Below are 18,402 nucleotides of genomic sequence, written 5' to 3' on the forward strand. Positions count from 1 at the left end.
ACAAGCCGAAAATTTTTCAGCAAACATTAGTTCAGTCAAAAAAACGGAGCAATTTCCCCTATAACTACAAGGAACAAAAGTCCGGCAATTCATTTGTTGGCGGAAAAAATCCAATTTCATACATGCTGAAAAAACATGGTCCGACCGGGACTTGAACACCAGACCTTAGGATGCCAAGGCGACCACCTTACTTCTAGGCCAAGAGGGAACGAGGCTGTAAATTATTCAGGTGCAATCATAAAGCAGGCAAGAAAACGGGAGTGTTTTAAGAAAATTTATCTACGGAAAAAATCTAGTGCCCGATAATGAAAAAAGCTATGTAATTGTTCGTTAAAAAACGCCAGATTTTTGGTTCTTTGGCGCGCCTCAGTTTCCAGTATAAGAGGATTTAAAAAACTTCTTTCAACACCAGCGCTGTGATATCTAGTGTTGTCAAAGACTTTGCCGAGCTGAACATGATTCACAACAGCCCTGATTTTAAAATTTTTGAAGGATTCAAAGTCCAATTTGTCATAAACAATTCAGGTTACTAATTTTTAACTTGAATGTCAATATGAAACACTGCTGTTTAAAAGATCACTCTTTTTTGATGCATTTGACATTGCGGTTTGTCATTAAAGCGATCTAATTAAAGAAATAACTGCATTTGCAAAGTGGAAAACAAATATTAAACAATTATTGGTAGTATGATGCACATCGCACGGAACAGAGACATAGAGAGATTGTTAGACAAATGGGGAGAAATGTGTTATGGCGCTGGATGGTGGCCATTTTGTATCAGATGCGAGCTTCCGATCGATGCGGATTTTTTTTGAAGACGACACGAGAAACGAAACAATTCACTATCTACCCATAATACGCGCACTTAACAAAATCCCACTAAATAGTTCTCTCAATTTTGAGAAGATTTCACCCTATACAACTGAATTTCATGAATGCACAGCTGTCTATCGGAAGTTTCTGAGAGGACTGCATATTCGTCATTTCTCAAATACCCATATTTGCTTTATGGCGAGTCAGAAGATAAAGTCAACCTGGAAACAGATATTGCGCTGGTTAGAAAATGTGGCTGGTCTTACAGACTTGTGTACTACCCTGAGTCATGGGCGCCCTTTTCATCAATCAAGAAAGTGAAGAAGAGAGTCGGCACTTGAAGAGTTGAGCTCAAAGGTGCTCAGTCCTTTAGCTGCTGAGTGCAACAATCTCTACATTTGCACAATCTGTACATTTGCCAGTTTGCAGTGACATCTTGTCAAGATATTACATTTTTTCAAAATCGTTACAATTGTTCAAGAAAACATAAGGAAACAAACAAAGGAAATGAATAAAATGAAAGAATAATTGGACGAGAAACCGAATCAACCGGATTGATCTTAAGAAACATCTTTTCCCAAACTACAACCGTATCTTGTAACACTGATTCATACCTAAGCTTTCGAACAACTAAGTCGAACAAAGTTCAAATTAAAGTGGATGCGTTTCAACGGTCTCGAATTTCTTGATCAAAAAATTGCAATAGATATGATCAAACAAGTTTTTAGCTTTTTTGGCCAAAAATCTGATTGTTTCGACTGCAAAAAAAAAACAATTTTCAATTTTCTAAGCTCTTCAAACAAAGAAACTGAAAATATTTTTACTCGGGTCGCTCGAGTTAACGTCCATAGAATAAAGCGCTTATCATACAATTTCATATCTAGAGTCCACAGAAAAAATGCCTATCATATAATTTTTATAGAATAAAGTTATATACATATAACTTTAATCTATAAAAATTGTATGATAAGCATTTTTTCCATCAAAACTTTTTTGAAAAATATCTTAAATTAGATTAGAACTCAAATAATTTTACTAGTGGCAGTTTTGGTTACATGAGAGCAACTTTGGCATCATAATTTATAGTTATCAATAAAGTTTCCAGTTTTTGTGCTATAAATTGATGAAGCAAACAATTAATTATACATAGAAGAAAAACTTTAGAATCAAGTGGTATAGTGGAAAAGGCGTCAATGAAGGCATGGTAGGCTCAATGAAGGCCATAGCGAAGCAAGCAAAAACCTACATTCTAGCTACAGTGTTTCAATTTTTCCGTTACTCGTTCACTCTGATTAACACATTTTGGGTGTCTGCAAAGCGAGCTAATTAAAATATTAACCAAAATATTGAACGTTTGACTAGGCTGGAGACCTTAATGATAAAAGATCAACTACTGGCTACAGTTTTCATTTGCGGGACACAGAGACAGCTAAAGAGTTAAGACGCAAACATCTGGAAGGATATCGACAAGTGAAGCTGAATACCAGTCATTTAATCCGGATGTTCAACAAACTCCCTAATTGCGATCAGACATAAATGAAATAGGTGTAATGAGTGACGGGCCAAGATTTATCAACGAATACAAACAAAACTGCATCAAAAACTGCCCAAAAAACTGTGATATAGAAACAAACGAAGCACATCAAAGTATCACATTCTTTGAGAGCGAGTTAAAAGTGGGAAAATTCAAACCAGTAAAGCCCTAGTGAGAAACTTGAATGCTTTCTACAGGTACACGAAAGCCCTCACCAAGGCTAAAGGGCATCAAAATCATCAAACACCGATAGGTTGAAGCCTGGCCTTTTTTAAAATTATTTCGATCTGAAGGGGGTCGTTGAGGTCGAACAATCACTTGATGCGACGCTAGCAAAAACTAGACCAACTAATTAAAGGTCAAATAGACATAACTGATATAAATCAGGCAAGGTATTTTGGTGATCATAAATTAAGTCGGTAATTTTTTTTCAGGATTTTTAACTAACCTATCTTCTTCAATCTCTAGTTTCTCTATGCTACGCTGAAATTTCAGTTTTTTTCATATTGTCAAACTATTCGTGTTTTCTTTTCGTGGGCTATCATAAAAACTAGAAGCTGATTCGAAGTAATAATTTCTAAACAAACTTTTTTCAAATTTTTCAACTCTCAAGCTGGCTCTGATTCTATGCTTCAAAAATGTTGCTTCTAGAACTTACTTAAAGTTTATTGCTAGCTTAACTCTTACTTCTGGAAAACTTTCCAATTATTCGTGGTAATTGTTTCTGCAAGCTAATGAGACGAAAATCCATTCAGACAGGTTTGTAGTACTACGGTTGCAGTAACGTTGAGATTAAACATAGTCTTTGCAACAGCAATTGCAGTTATTTACATTATTGACGCTATGTAATTTTGCTATCTATATTGTTGTCTAATAATTGAAAAGGTCATAGCTGCTCGTATGAAATAATGCATTATTCATACAGTTCGCTACACTCGTGTATGGTATTAAGCAAGTCGATTTAAGTTAAAACAAAGTAAACTAAAACATTAAATTTCGAGAAAAAAACGGTTTGTGCAGAAGAATCCGCACGAGGAAGTTTCGAAAACGGAATTCAAAGAAAAGGTAGCTTTAACAGGGTATTACATATGAAAGATACGAGACTCTGGAAGCGTTCCACACCGCATTAACTTCATAAGCAGCCAAGCCAGCTTTGGGAGCACTAGAAGACGAGTTGGTACGAGATTTATTTATCTCAATGATGCGGAACTCTGCTCTTCAAGACACGTTAATTTTTGAAACATTAACTTCAGGAAGTACTGAAGCGGGCATTAAAATTCGAACAAAGCAAGCAAACAACACAGGCGTTTCTGAAGTCAAAACGCAGGTGCTGCATCGGCAATACAACAATCGGGGTCCCAAATTACAATCAAACAAGAGCCAATTTTGGCCGTGGGAAATACTTGCCAGCTAAACAAAAGATCAAATCGTGATCAATTTCGGAAAACGAAACAAAAGTTTAACACAGAAAAGAAACCATGCAACAGGCGCGCAAGACCCTTCATTGAAAGTGAATTGGAAAATTGCCCAAAAATGTCAAAATCGTGCAAAAACTGTAATAAACCGAACCATTTCGCACAGTCGGCTTATTGATACAACAACGCTCGACCCAAACGAAAAAATTGTAGATTTTCTGAGCATCAAATTGAAACAGATACACGTATTAGGACCAGGCACGGTTGCTATACAAACAAAACGTTCCAAAACGAGCAAAGCTCGACCGGAACGAAAACGTTCTAAACTCACGACTCTAAAATTTGCAACAAAACAGTTCATAAAAATTCTCTAGTTCATTTCAGTCGGTTAACTCAATGAAGCAAAAGTTATTCAAAAAGAGATGGAAAGCAAAAAATCACAGAATGAAAGGAAAACAGTCAGAATCGAAATGAAGAAAAAGTCACAAGAAGACGAACTTGTTGTCTTTTTGGGACTTAATCAGCCAAGATACAGAACACCGTCCTGGGAATCTACTAGAGCTGGAATTAATTGCAGAAGTTAAGACAGACAGCCCAAAGAACAGCGATGACAGTGCTGAGACAGGAGCGAGAGCAATAACCGAAATGGATTTAACTGCGCAGGACAACCACTGCAGTAGAGGTTAGTGTTGTACAACAAACTAAAAAGGTGAGCCACAATTCTAGGAAGGAGGACTTTAAGAAGACAGAAAGGCTCGGAGACGTCGGACGCATTAGTTTATCAAAAAACTGTTCATTAAGAAATTGCTGGCGGAGCTAATTGTCGAGATTGTATGAATGGACTGACTACGACGTGTCATTGAAAGAACTGTCAGTCATCGACGCCTGCATGCTGGTCGAAAATCGGTAAACATTTTCGGGACAAATTAGACCCGCCGTAATCAAGCCAATTCGTCAAGGTCATCTGGGGTAGGAGGCCATGCTTGACGTCTCAAACTATTTTTGGTGGCCTCACATGCACAAAGACATCATTAGTTTAGCGGAAGAGTGTAGAAAAGGCACTAGATATGTTAAGAATGATAAATAGGTCATTCCAAAACGTTGTGCTAAAGCCCTTCCGCTGCTCACGCAGCCGTTCCAAGAAGTCTAATTGGACAACGCAGGCCTTTTAGAAGGTCAAAGAGAGAAAAAATATAGCTGCTAAAAGCAATCGATTGATACTCAGTGAAAGTTACAATGTGGGCATTCATTGTGTTTAGTAGAAAGAACAATCCAGACGATAAAAGAAGACTCGGTGTCATGTTGTTGGAAAAACGTAACGTCAATAAAACTCTGCCTTAGTACAAAAACTCGCGACATGAGATCGACAAAAAAACAACCATTCAACAATCACCATTTGAAGCAAGTTTTGGTCCACTCCCAAGAAATGAATTTGAGTTCATGAAGGATAAATTCTTATGAAATTCTGAACGTTTAGATAAACAGCATTTGGAGAGGTCAGCGCTCACAGCCAGTCAATTAAAGAGACGAATCGACCAATTCCAGAATAGTCTGAAAATTGTGCGGAAAGATCAGAACAGTAGAGAAGTAAGCCCGCTGTTCAAACAGCAAATTTCATCAGCGCGAGACAGAGAAAGGGCACGGACACTTAAGGCGTTACTAGAGGCTAACGCAAAGGGGAACGCCCATTCCGGCGAAATCAGATTTTTCTCCAAATCTGCTGCGCAAAGACGGCGAGTAGAAAAGAGTGGAAAATGAACCCACTGAAAGCCAACGTGGTGTCAGAGACCCTTTCAACTGTCAAAACAGCAGCGGGATCAATTTATCGCAAAAGCGACATAGCTAGGGCCGAAGTTCCGGTCAGAGAATTGGCGACTTTTGGATAAAAAGGGGGACAGAAGGACAAATTGAAAAGCCCCTTCTAAGAACTCAAACGTAAAGATCAGGGTAAGGAAATTGAACCAGCCTTAGAGAGTGATTCAGAAGAAGAAACGCTGCAACAACAGCAAGACAGAGATCAGGCCATATATTTTATCCAAAAACAGCGATACAATAGTAACATCAAAGGAAACAGCAGTAGGAGGTGGCCCTAATTTGGCTGTCAAAAGGGTAAAACCCAATAAGGGAAGTCCAGCGTCAGTGGGTCCATAATCTCAGGAGGAAGTGGCTATTAGGCAAAAACCGAAAAAGCAAAATGCACAAGAGAAAATAAAAAAAGAGAACCCTGAACCGGTGAGTGAGCGGCCAAAAGAGAGCACTGAACCGAGCAGCAGCTCCACGCCAAAGAAGTCCAGCAGCCTACCTAAGGTGAAGAGAATATTTAGAGTCACGTCTCCGAAAACAATCCTAAATACCTTTCAAAATCAAGACATGGCTCCCGAAGAGAGGGGAAACTAGCGGAGCAGGTCTTAAATAAAGAAGTACTGTAAACTGCAGAAGAAATACTCAATTCAAAATAGGCATCTAAGACTCTACCGCAGGTGGACTAAGTACCCCATCTGGATATTCTGATGAGTCTCGTGTAGAAGACCCGTCAGGATCCAAAATTCGACGCAGCAATCGGGCCAACAAAAACTAGGGACTAAAAAGACTCGAAAGCCCGATAAAGCATTCGGTAAAAGAAATTAGCACAGACATTGCTGATTTGAACAATGTTGCGTTGGAAGCATTAAAACGCAGACAAACAAACTAACGGCCTGGGGCTCCTGGAGAGGCATTTGTTTCGTCGCAAATTTGGTTATCCACCACTCGACATATCTAGGACTGGGGAAGCAGCGTGGAAGGTGCCATTGAACATGGAACGGTAAAAAACTCATGGTTGAAAATCCTAGCAAAACTGAGTATTAAAACTTATATTCTATTATAAATTTTTTTTATTTACATGATAAAATTTTCCTGATTTTCAAGGGAATGTAGTACTACGGTTGCAGTAGCATTGACATTCAACAAAGTCTTTACTACTTCAATTGCAGTTATTTGTATTATTGACGCTATGTAATTTTGTTATCTATGTTGTTATATTATTGTGATCTATTTATTGTCAAGGTCATAGGTGCTGGTCATTGTTCATACAGTTTGCCAAACTCGCGTATGGAATTAAACCAGTCGATCTGAGCTAAAACAACGTAAACTGAAAGATTAAATTTCGGAACTCAAATAATTGAACTTCACTGTTTTACAATATTTAAAAAAAAAACTTTAAAACTTCGGAAGGTGTACACCTGCAAATTGCCATAAATTTGTTTCGACAGAAACCAAACATAGTAGCTAGGAGGCATAGATATTAACAAAAAACAATCCAACGAGTAAAATTTCAAAATTGAACATAAAATTTATATAAAACAGAATGTGTATTACAAGAATGTGTATTGATGTCAAAAATTTCACCCAGGCTTTTTTTAACAATTCTAGAGACAAGCAAAGTTTAAATTTTAATTGGACCAAGTTAACATCCTCTCAACCTGGTTAACTTGGTTCAGCCAATCAGCCAATCAGATTTTCAGCCAATCAGAATCGAGCATTTTACATGCAGTGCTTAGCAAATTCAATGCGAATTAAATGCTGGGGTGGAAGATCTTAACTTGGTCTATCTGGGGCTTGAGGATGTCAACTTGATCCTTTTAATTTTTTCGACATCACCCATCAGAAACTTGTTGAACTATGCTTTACTTCGGCTTTTTCGTCTGATATCTTCACTTTATAGACCACGTTTGTCGCATATGTCGCAATTGGCTTCAAGTTGGTTTACTTTTTTTGAGTGCATCACCGAGCTCGACCTCCAGAGTATGTCTTTACCCTATGGATTAATTCCACTGAAAGTTGGTCCACAGATAATCCAGCATGCTTGGATTTTACTCGTTTGACCTCGCAGTCGGCATCTAGGAGTTCACTTAGCAGGATCTGCAAACGCTGAATTAATTTTGTGTAGAGAAACAAGTATTAATTCAACCACATCCGGAAATCAACCATATCCGATAACTTGTTGGTCATGACCGACATAATAGCGTAATTTAAAAATATCATAATTTGGTATATCGATTGATGTTTGAATAATTAGATCAATTTTTCCCACTTTTTCAATTTTGAAAAATCGGTATTTCACCCCCACCCCCATCTTGATCAATTAACAATTTAACATAATATGAATTATATTTTTATCAACATTGCTGGTAAGTTGATCAAAGCTTACTGGGCCGTGTAGCATATCTCAAGTTCAAATTGGTAGAATTGCCTTCCAAAGTCCTACGGAACGCTTTGGGTGATCTTCTATCTCCTTCACCTACCTTTTTCGTCTTCTCCCTTTCACGGACTGAATTGATTTCACAGCCAACTCCTGAATGCATTTTGTCATGAAAATACTACATTATATATTATTATGCACAAGCACAAGTGTAGTTCGCGTTGTTCGAATTGAGACAGCCAAAATTAGTCTAGTCCGTTTCTTAGCGACGGATATGAACAAATCTAGTATATCAATTGGTTCGTTTGTCCAATAGCAAATGGTTACTCAAAAGTTATAAAAATACACGATTCGTTTTGATTGGATGCTACCTTGCATTCATTTCTATTCGTTGTGAAACAGCGAGTAATATACGCTTGATTTGTCTCGGCTACCATTTCCAGTCGCACAGAAGAATGAATGTTTGTGTTTATATTATAACGCTTGTAAGAGAGAAAAATATAGTGAGTTGAGCATACCGTTCTACAAGCAGACACACTAAAGAAACTCTGAATACTTGCAGCGAAATGCGTACAAAAACTCAAGTATTTTCTGAGTAAAGAAAAAAACACGATCCTTTTATGGCACAGCTAATAGAAAAAACCTTTGTGCACAGCTACTAGGAAAAACACCTAGATTACAACTTCGCCACGCCATAACTATAGAAGATATTTGTAAAAATAAATTGAAGCAACTTGCAAAAATATGACGCAGCTGACAGTTTTTTTGCTTTTTCTGAAAGCACCGCAACACGTTTTGCGGATATATCTCAAAATACCCCGTGTTTTCAAAAAGGATCAAACTCGTTTTTAGGTTTGAAACTTTTTTAGGGGGATTGGATATTCTCCTTAAGACACCAAATGAGGAAATATTCGAAAAGATGACGAAACTCAAGAATTTGGCTTCTTGAACCCTAAATGCCAAACGCGCAGATTGGCAATAAATTTGTTTTTCCGTTGGAACGTTATAGGCTGTAAAATGGGGAAGGCCGGATTTTCTCCTTGTGCGATATTTTGAAAAAAAACCTATAAATGACTGCTGCCATACTTTAATTGTTCCTGCAAACAGCTCTATTTTTGTGAGATTTTTCGAACGGTTTTTGTTCAAATGACTAATCCTTCATCCAATCTGCTGTTTGAGTGGCCTGCTGTTTGAACGTTTTTTGCAGAAAATCCTCATATGAATACAAGTACTAGGCATTATGGCTTCGCTTCGTCTCAAAGGAAATGTTGTTATGAAACAAGATATATTGTATATGTTGGATTTGATTGGACGAACGAGTGCCTGATAGAAATGAAATCGTGAATTGGTGAACAGAGTCTGACAAAAGACTCGATGGTATAAAGCGGCTAAATTGTTTATATATTCAGCGTGGCTCTACATTTAAGTAAGTAAAATGCACTTACTAATGTATTCTAAATGTGAAAATATCAAGTTGGCTTGCCTAAATTCAACAACCAAAGATGCAAAGAAACAAATCTGAGAGACTTAGAGAAAAGTATACACTAGTTTATCATATCAAAATCTCAATCTGAGAACATTTCGCCACCAATTCTGACTTTTGGAAGAAAACACTTCTTCGGCTCAGTCGACTTTCTCTGATTTGCCCCATTCAATTGCCCAGTTCAGCACTCAACCATGTCTGAAACTATAAAACGGTAAGTACTTTTAACCAAACAGTTACTCAAAATCAATCAACATGTCCTGTATTTGTCGCTTTACGGCAACAATTCTCAAAAATGCTCAAGTATCTGGACATTAGTTGGGCTCAAGAAGGATACTTGGGTGCACTTGAAAAGTCAAATTTCAAGAGAAGGTTTGAAATTATTATAATAGTTGGGTCCCTCGAAAAGCAAGCATGAAAGAAATATAGGTCACGTAATTTACGAAAACTTCAAAAACAATTAAGCGAATGCCAATCATGTTTTCGAAGATTTTAAGGCCTAACAAATTTTCTACAGGGACCCATCTTAATTTTAGACACCCAACTATCATACTTGTACCTTTTTCTAAAATTTTCTTCAAGTAAAAGCAATTAAATGTTTAAAGCAATAAAAATTCTATAATTTGGGTACCGAACTGAAGAACGTTTTATTGCTTTACCTGAAGAAAATTTTATGGACAATGAAATATAGTAAAAGAGATGTATGCTCTATCGTTAACTTGCACTCTCACTTTTTCAAGTTATTCGATGGACCAATCTTTCACTTTTACCTGCTTGTTTTTGCAGGGAATGCCGAAAGGATCTTTTTAGCTACCCCCCCCCCCCCTTGGTAACAAGTAACGTGTAACGCATTGCCACTCTTATAATGAACTAATTGAACGACTAAGCATATGTGAGTTTTGTACCTAGTAACGAATCACCCATTGCAAAAGGGGGATTGTTAAAGAGATCCTACCTAAATTTGTCGTTTTTAATTGTAATTGTAATTTTACAAATAGATCATCTTCCTTATTTGAGTTATTAAGTCGGAAACAATTTATTTATGACTAACAAAGTTCAATTTTTGCAATAAAATGTTTTCGAAAAAGTTTTCAAAAAGTGCAAAATTTAACATTGAATGCTTTGACGAGCGGCTTCTATTTAAACAACTGCTGTATTTTCTCGCAAGTAGTGTGATGAGTGCCTCCTACACCTGTTCGGTCGTTCGCTTGCTCTGAATAGAAACATTTCTGATAAAATCGAGAGAAAAGGACGTTCATCCCAAGCTGTAGCTGTTTTGGTAGTTTTTGAAATCGATCTTGAAAGGGGTGGAGATTGTTAAGTAGATCCAAATAATTTAATCATGTGTCGATGGATGAGGAAATTTTTGAAAATTAAGTGCTCTGTTTGTTTTCCAATTACACGTTTTTTCTTGAAAAAGGATAAAAACGGTACTTTTTTGTAATAAACGCATGCAGGGGCGGCAATATACACTAAGTTTGAGAGGGGAGTACGCGCCGAAAAAACGCGATTTTGAGTCACAATTTTATTGGCCTGTTTCAAAAATTTGCCTGTGGCGCAGACAAAATAGGGTCTTTTTAGTGCTCTGGGAGAGCTCGGAAAATCAATTTAATCGACCTAAAAAAAGGTCGACAAAACTCTCGATTTTTTTGAAAATCTGCCGTTCGAGAAAATCCTAGATCCGCCCCTGAACGCATGATCAATTATTTTTTTTTTCATTGAGCAGAAAAACGTAATTTTTTTTTAAAAAAAGCAACAGCATTCGCTCTTTATACAGGAGTAGAATTATTTGGACCTGGTTTACAAAAAAAAAGTTTTTCTTTTCATCTGAATTAATTTCCACCAATCAGATTCCAGCATTCCAATCAATGTTTGAAATAACGAAAAGGTCAGCTGTCGGACGTTCAACAGAAAAGACTTCGGCCGACAGCTTCCATAATTGTGGTGACCTCGCAATGTATCTTCTCAAACTGACCCTTGGCTACTTCTCGACTGGTGGGAAAGCAATGCCTGGTCGTGCCACATCAAAGATGTCTCTTATTAACGCGCTCCATTATACTTGCATGTTTTTATCCGTTTTCTTTCCATTTTGGGTAATCCATATGGTGTCTTTCCTGGTGTGTTTTTCGAGACTGTTCGCCACATCCTTGCAATGTAGATTTGACGCCTCCTGCTGGCCGCCTGTTCCAGATTGGACCATTCTTGAAATCCAGGATTGCTCTGGGATAACACTCTGCATTCAGCAATAACAAATTCCCAGTTCGTTTTAGAGTTCGCTCTTGTATGATTTTCTGTAGAGAACAGCCAAGTATGCCTTAACGAAATTTAACGTTCTCAAATTTACGCCTTATCTGAAATTCATATTCTCAGTTCATTTTCACTTCGTACCAATTTTTCACAATTTAGGGCGATTGAGAGAAAAAGACAGGGCAGATCCCGAAGAAATGGAGTTTTTTTGACGTGTGGTGGAGCGATAAGATCAATTTGTTCAGTTTGCAATCTAAGTAAAACAAAAAAAGAATGTAAAACAAGATGAAACTAAAAATCAATTAATCGCCAAATTTTATTCGAAAACGCCCCCTCCCCCTCAAAATTAATATGTATTGGCGCTCAAGGCGCCTTTTAAAAATTTTTAAGGTCAACCTTGAAAAGTAAGGTCAACCTTGAACTAGTACGCAACAAAGGGGGAACGCTTTGGCTATTCAGGGGGTCGATTCCCTAAGGAGGGACATCCGCCCCCTCAATCCGCTACTGAAAGTAATCAAAGATCGATGAGGAGAAATTGAAAGAATAAAATTGTTCAAATGTTATATCGAAAAACGACTACTTGGTTTTTTCAGTTATACTGCTCAAAATTGCCAAATTGCTAATTGAGTTTCTGTTAAAAAAAAGTTCTGAGTGTAAAAAAAAAACTGAGTATAAAAATTTGGTAACCACGCATTGTACGTTCTCAAAATGCCCCTTGACTACTTCTTGACCGGCGAGAAATAAATTCGCGCCGCAACTATGATGTCTCGACGCCGCAACAATGATTAAGGAGCTCTCCATTGTACTCTCTTTTTGTGCCGTTTCGGGTTCCTGCCGGTTTTCTTCAATTTCGGACTTCCATTTGGTATGCTTTCAGGCTAGGTGTTTGCCACTGAGAATCGCAACGTAGATTGAAAGCCTGTCGGTGGCTTGTTCGAGATATGACCTTTGTTGAATTCCCGGGTTGCTCTGGGATAACACTTTATCAATCCGTTACAAATGCCCAGTTTATGGGCTGGTTTTTGTATGGTTTTCTCTGGAGAACAACTAATTATGCCTGAGCGAGATTGCAAAATTTATGTCTTATCTAAGGTTCATTTTCTCTATTTGTTTTAATTTTATCAAATATTGGACCCTTTTTTCACAATTTAGGGTAATTGATAGAAAAGACTTTAAAAAAATCCTTGAAAGTTTCAGTGGAAGATCTCGAAGAAATCAAGTTTTTCTAATGTGTAGTGGATCGTCGAGGTTAGTTTGTCCAGCTTGCACTCTAAGTAAAACAAAAAACTATCTAAAACAAAATGAAACTATAAAATCAATTAATCGCCAAATTCGATTTTTTTTTCGAAAACGCTAAATTTTATTTTAAAGTTTTCATTTTCGGTCAAGTTTGAGCGTGGTTTTTAAGTTATCACAGTCATTTTTACGGTTGATTTTTTGGAAAAGGACTTCATTCCAGTTACTGCCTATTTTTTTATATAATAACCCAAATGCATTTATAATTTCTAGTTTCTTTGCTCATGATTTTGAAAGAAAATTTATTTATGGTCTCCGAATCACAAGTACAAGAGCTTTAATTTGCTGCAAAATCAACGCCCAACTAGTATTTTCTGAGCAAAGAGACTAGTTTCACTAGAAATTATAAATGATCTGAGAAAATACCAGAACAAATTTTGATCACAAATTCTATGAAAGTCAATTATTTTTAATTTTCCTTTTTGAAAAGGACTTCATTCCAGTTACTGGCTTAAATTTATGTTTTCTTAAAATAATAACTTAAATGCATTTATAGTTTCTAGTTTCTTTGCTCATAAGTTTGAAAGAAAATATAATTTCGTTTTAAGAAATGAAAAATAGTTTTTTGAAATAATATATTTAAAAGATCGGTATCCACTCCATATCTCAGTCCAAAATTGGAAGATTTTAGACCAATTTTCCTCGACACGGAAATGTTTTTCATATTGAATTATGGTATCTGAATCACAAGCACAAGAATTTTAATTTGCTGCAAAAATCAACACCTAGCATTTTTTGAGCTACTTAATTTTGCTGAACAAAACTCCGTGCTAGTCGAGTTTTATTTCAATTACATGATAATAGAAAAAAAGCACCAAGTTCCTTTGGTTCTATGTACAATAGATATTAGATCCGCTATGGGAAAGGTCATTGAGTTTAGTAAAGCCATACTGCTCCCTGCGTTACATTTCTGGAAAAGGAAAATTAAAAAATAATTGACTTTCATAGAATTTGTGATCAAAATTGTTCTGATATTTTCTCAGAATTTGTGGTGATCAATAGGAAAGACATCAAACATTTCATTAAAGTGATTGAAAATTTTTCTGAGTTGGAGTAGTTCGTGCGAATCGCAGAGGAGCTATCAGTAGGCCTTAACAGTCCTGTCGAGGATAGTCCATTTGTTATTATCTCCCCACATTCCAGACAGTGTTATTTTGCTGAGCGAAGCTGTTTTTTTTGCGACTCAAGGCCGTTTTTTTGCGTTTAGAATTTTTACGTGGTACCACTATTGCAGCCAATTTTGGTCAGGTTGTGGTAGACCTGAAGCTGGAGGTCAAGTGAGAGCTTGTCCTCACACACTATCATTGCCATGGCATGGGATCGAATACACGATCTGACGATTTCAAAGTGAACGCCTTACCACTGTGCTAAGTGCCCCCGAGTGGTAGTCAATTTGATCAACTCTCAAACCAAACCAAATAAAACAAAATGAATTTTTGGTTGCGCTGAATCTTATTTATAGATTTTTTTTTTATTTTCCATCGAATTCCAGAGTGATTCTACGTTTGTTAAATAATCATTTTTGCTTAAAAAATTAAGGAAGAAACTTGATCCTGTTGTGGCCATGTTTTCCAAATTTTACCTGAACACGCCCAGTTTTTTAAAGGGAAAAGTAGGATTTATGATTTATCAAACCATGGTTGACCAACTAATTCCATCTAACAGGAACATCAAAAAAGCAATTTGAACCACTTTAGAACATTTTTATTTTAAATTTTTTCAGTGGTTCGAAATTTTTGGTCTAACTCGAGCGAATAGAGTGAGCGAGTAGGCTTTTTGTTTTTCAAGCGAAATCAGGTTGCGCTTATAATCATCAGAATGAGTCGAGCGGCTTATCATTTTAAAGCTCTTTCAGTTGTGAGTCGAAATACATCAATAATGTTTGAAAAAAATTTAATGTCAAGAGAAACCGCTGGTTTGAGTTTTTTGTCTTTTAGTCAAGTTTCGAGCGAGTTTATCGATGGATAAAAGTAGTAAATAAACTTCTAATTTAGTTTCAACGTTTCTTCATTTTTTGTTCATTTTTTGTTTGTGCAGTTTTTCTTCTAATTCAGTCAATTTTAACAAAAATTTAACATAGATTGAACCAAGAACAAAAAAATGGATTTTTTAAAAGTTTTTTCCTATTTTTGGAAAAAATTGGTTTTTTGTTCCAAGCAGGATTCGTGTATTTTTCTAAAATAAATAGCTGACAGTATTAACATTTTTAAAGCTAATACCAATAAGTGTTGTTGTTCCCCATTGAAAATGGAGAGGAACTTTGTCTTCGGGCGAGTTCTATTTAAGTTTGAGTGAAACCCATTCTGTTGTAATTGGAACGACATTAAAAAAAAATTTTGAATGAGCCGCGAAAAGTTTTTTTTCGAGCAACACCTGTATGAAATTTTTGAGAGTTAGTCTAATTTCGAGCTACTAAAGCCAGCGAAAAGGTCCCAAGAATTCAAAAATTTCTTTAACTAGTGGTAAAAAAATTTCGCAAGCCTAACGTCAAATTTCCAAAAACGTTTTCCTGAATTGTTTGTGTTTTGTTATTCTGTTTTTTTAAGACAACTGTTTTCGATTATGCCTAAGTTACAAATGTTTTCAGCTTCTATCAATTTCTCTCATCGCAACAAAAAATGACACTTAGAAGAAAAATACCTGTTTTATAAAAAAAGTTATTAATCTAGTAGGAACTAATAAAAGTGAGGAAGATGCAAAAGTTGTTTTGCAGAGGAAACTTTTCTATTTCGGGTACATGTTTGACATAGAAAAATAGGGTGTTGGAAGGTATTTTGGTTTTAAGCGTAAATTGGGAAAAAGTTTAATGGCAGTAGTGGAGACGTTCAGTTTTTTCAGAATTTAAATGTTCCCGAGCGTTCTTTTTTGTTCATCACTTTAGAGAGCGCAGAGGGGTGTTTTGAACAACATTAGGTTTGATTAAAGGCGTGTTACTAGTGACATAGGACCATGTACGAAATGCATAAATATGATTGGTATGACAAAGGATTCGTAGGTATTCATTAATGCATCTTTAGAATGACCTCATCTGATGCCAGATAAATTCCTCAGGGTTGATAGCATGTGCACAGTTTTTGCCGATTGTTAGCCTAGAGTTTTCTCGGAAGATAAGTGATGGATTAGAAGAGAAACCAAATATTTTTGGGTGCTTCTCCGGAGGATGGAGCGAGTTGATCAATTCAATGTAGGCGTCAGTTTAAAGCTATTTTTATAAGAAAAGGCTGAGAGTGCTTTTGAATAACAAAAACCTAAAAGACATCGTCGTAGAAATTTGGTTTAACTTAGTTAAGTAGTTTGATTAAATGGAGGAGGTTTTGGAAATGTTACTTGACTAAAGAAAATGGTGAACATTGTTTGCGTACGATTGTAAGTCAGTTTGTTGGCACGACTTTGGTGCACCGTGATCGTATAAACTGATCGAAGTTAAAGCTCAAGTTGAGCTCTGTGGAACACTTTTACGCACAATCCTAAGTTTTCAAAAAGGTAGATTTCAGCAAATTTGTTTTATCAAATTTTTTGTTTGATCAAGTTTAACAAAAATTGTTGAGCGTTTAATTATTATCTGATTTAAATTGATTCATTAACGCATCAGTCCGTACAATTAAAGCTTGTGTTTATTCATTTTGGATTGATTTTGATATGGAATCTTTTTTCAACTACACGAAAAAGGTGAAAATTGGACACAATGAAATAATAGAAGTGGAGCACTGCGAAGTTCAGAAAGTCCAAATTGGCACTTAGATTGTATATATAGTTCGATTTGATTTTTAAGCTCAAGGTTTAGATAATTTCAATAATGCGTGAAAGTTTGAGAAATATTTGTTTCATGATCAAAACAACTACCTTAAGAATTGGGGTGTAGCGATTAGCATGTGTGCCTATTAGCATGCGATAATTGTTTTAATTGAGTGTGCATTCAGACGAAAAACAGTTTAATCCAAATTTTCACATTTTTTCCAATTATTTTTAGCCGATTTCTAACAGGGCCGAATTTTGAGTAGGTTTGAAGGTGGTCATTTTTTCCTGGAGTTTTTTCCTGTCAAAATCAGAGCTTTGCCCTGATACAAATAGCCTTGTTTGATTTCCGGCCCAATCAGAATCCATCTAGCTCAAATGAGTTCGTTTTTTATCGGGCTATTTTTTTTATAAACTATCGTTTTTGTATCGTTTTTTATCATGGAATGGTTTTGCTGGACTGTTTCCAAAAGGATTGTTTTGAAATTCATAAAAATCTCAATTATTGAGACGTGTTGGTTTCCGAAAAACAATCGGAGTTGTCATTGAAAAAGTTGTTGTTTGATGAGTAGTCTTCTTTACAAAAGTCAAATTAAGATTATGTAATACAGAGGAAAATGTATTTCGGAATAGTTTTGTGAGAGAAAAATGCAAAAGTTACCGCTACTTTTCTGTTTAAAACAATTTTCTCTACCTCAAGTGGTAAAAATCCTGCGGACCGGCATATTAGTAATTGTGTCAGTTAGCATGACCATGTGAAAGACTACAATTGACTTATTCGATAGTTCAAGATTGAATGACTCAAATTTGCAAATTCCAACTAAGCGCACTTCGTCGAATATTTAATATGGCGAAATAGACCTTTTTTTTTACAATTAGTGATTTCTAAATCATAATAATTTTGGCTAAATAATTAGTTCAAATCAACACCCTCCCGCCCAAATGGTCCTAGGTAATATCCTCCGCCGATTGTTTTGCTCAGAATAAATTTGCCTACTGCTGCGTATAATTTTTTTGATTCTTATTGGCTGAGTAGTAGCTTGGTCCAAATTGCGTTGAATTTAAAGAAACACCTAATCAAGTGATTTATCAAAAGTTATTGACCAATGCTTTAAATATGGTTGCTGTTGAAGGCTCCAAAAGGAACTAAAATGTGGCTAAAAATTCTTTTAGCTTTGTTGGCAAAACGTTGGAAAAATTGGAAAAAAAAATAACAAAACTATTCGAATGAAAATAGTTCACAAATCGTTAGAATTTCTGATTTTTTTTTCTTTTTGCTCATTTGGGCTAAATTGAGTTTTGTTTGAATGAACTCTTAATTAAACCAGTTATTGCATATTAATAGGCACAGGTGCTTATCGCTACGCACCTAAAATAAACATCTTGTTGCCCATGTCGCAGTTGAAATTCAAAGTGCTGATTGGTCTTTTTATTGGTCTTCTTTTTCACCATGATTGGCTTGAAAAAGTTATAATTTATAAAACATTTTTTTTTGCCAAAAAGATTAGGAGCGTGAACTGACATGACAACCTTGCTGCTCTGTTTGTTTATTTATTTGGTTGTTTACAATCCACATTTTAAAAAACTATTTCAGTCTTTTTTCTATCTTTTGTTCCCCATTTTATAGCACTTTGTTGCCTCAATTTCATTTGCTCCGAATTCGAGCTTCTCAACTGTTGTGCACTACAGCTTTACACAG

The sequence above is a fragment of the Symsagittifera roscoffensis genome, chromosome 7 (assembly GCF_963678635.1).
Source record: "Symsagittifera roscoffensis chromosome 7, txSymRosc1.1, whole genome shotgun sequence".
Classification (NCBI taxonomy): Eukaryota; Metazoa; Xenacoelomorpha; order Acoela; family Convolutidae; genus Symsagittifera; species Symsagittifera roscoffensis.